Raw genomic sequence first — 2094 nt, 5'->3', positions numbered from 1 at the left:
ATTGATTGGTTATCCACATAAAGTGAAGAGTTTCCTCCCACAGAGTCTTAGTCCAAAATATTACTCAAACAGTCCTGATAGTTTTCACTACCTTCTAAAACATCACAAGCCAAGCCTCCACAATCTATACATCTGTTACAATTCCTGTCTGCATGCCTCCAATCACAAGTCATTAAGATCTGAGGACTGGACTGTCTTTTCTAGCCCAAAGTTCTAAAATCCTTCCACAATACCTAACCAAAACAAAACACAATTCCTCACATTCCTAGCACTGCTGCTGCTGCTGTTGTTGTTGCTGTTGTTGTTGTTGTTGTTGTTGTTGTTGTTTGTACTTGATTCTGTGATAAACCCAGAAGCAAAATCAAGTTGAGGAAGAAGAGCTTTATTACATCTTACAAGTTAGAGCCCATTATCAAGGGAAGCCAGGGCAGGAGGTCAAACAGGAACCTGGAAGCAGGAACTTGGAAGCAGGAATAAATACAGAAACTGTAGAAGAACATTCTTTCGGGCTTCCTTCATCCATCTTGCTCAGCTTGCTTTTTCATATAACCCAGAACCATGGCCACAGCAGGCTGAACCTTCTCACAACAATCATTAATCATTAATCAAGAAAATGCTCTACCCTAGAGTTATCCATAGGCCAGTCTGGTTGATGCAATTCTTCAAGTGAGATTTCCTCTTTCTAGATCACTCTAGTTTGTGTGAAATTGGCAAAATCTAACCAGTACAACCCATGGCTCAACTCTGGGTGTTGTTTCCTTAAATCTCTTGTCTTCTCACTTTTCTATCCATTTGTGCATTTTTTGAAATTGCAAACTTGTATACATTTTTTTTAAATTTTCTACACATGTATTCAATGTATCTTGGTCTTATCCATTCTCCACTCTCTCCCTCTAGCTCCACTGGCTCTTCCAACATCTCTCCCAACCCCTTGTTTGTGTTGAGATTATTTCATTTAAGAATACATTCTGAATACTGACCATTAAAAAATGTAAATTTAACTTATTTACAAATTTGACAAATCAGAAAACAATGGGAAAAGGTGATGAGTATGACAATGGAATATCACATAATTTCCAGAATAAGGACATAACCAAAATTTATTCACGGATATACTGCTTGGTTATAGGAAAGCTTATTTGACAAGATCCCCTGGAGGTAAAGTTTAACAAGCTCCAAATGAATCTTTTGTTTTGCTCCATGAAAAGAAAAATCTCTCCTTTCAATAGCAGGTGGATATCAGCTTGCCCCAGAAGACCATCTGGTAGAATGCAAAAATGGACAATGAGTCATATTTGGTCTTCCCTGTTCAGCTAAGCCCTGTTTAGTTGTTAAAGACTATTCTCTTGTTAATTCAGGTTTATAGTATTAGAATAAAACCTTAATGAGCAAGCATTAAAGCTTTTAATGAAAAAATACAATGTTTTAAAATAGAATACAATACTCTAATATGTTATTTAAAATCCATGATGTAATTTTTATTATATTAGAGTGCTTAACTTAAGTAATTTCCAAGAGAGGAAATTATCAAGAATAAAGTTTGAACTCACTAAACATAGAAAAGAAAATTAATTAGCATGCTTAATAAGGTAAACATATTTAAATAAACACATTATAATAGTAGAAGGTGTGGGAAAATAACAAGAAGCTCAAATAAAAGGACTAATAGTAAGCCATGGTACTATCACAGCCTGTGCCTGGATAAATGTTCCTGCAGGTCTGGGATGTCTTTAGTCTACATACATGTCAATACATGAGTGATAGCCTCAGTCTTGGTGCTTGAGATCCACTCATGCTATCACACAGGATTAAATCCATCTTTCCCTTCTTGCTTGCTGTAATGTCTTATAAATTTCAGATCACAGGCCATTAACAGATCACAAAATCAATTTGGTACAATGCAAGTGCATTCCAACATTTAAAATAAGAAAGAATTCAGAATGTTAACATCATATGACACTGTACTTTAAGAATAACTCTTCAAGTATTCATTTCGGGTATGTATATCAATGAACAGGTAGGTCCTGAGTAAGTTTGTGTATCAAGATTTTAAACACCTGAAATCTTTGTTTTATAGTAGGGCTTTCCATGTGC

This window comes from Mastomys coucha, unplaced genomic scaffold, assembly GCF_008632895.1.
Source record: "Mastomys coucha isolate ucsf_1 unplaced genomic scaffold, UCSF_Mcou_1 pScaffold7, whole genome shotgun sequence".
In the NCBI taxonomy this organism is placed as follows: Eukaryota; Metazoa; Chordata; class Mammalia; order Rodentia; family Muridae; genus Mastomys; species Mastomys coucha.
The sequence above is the reverse complement of the archived record's forward strand: the minus strand, read 5'-3'. Positions refer to the sequence as shown.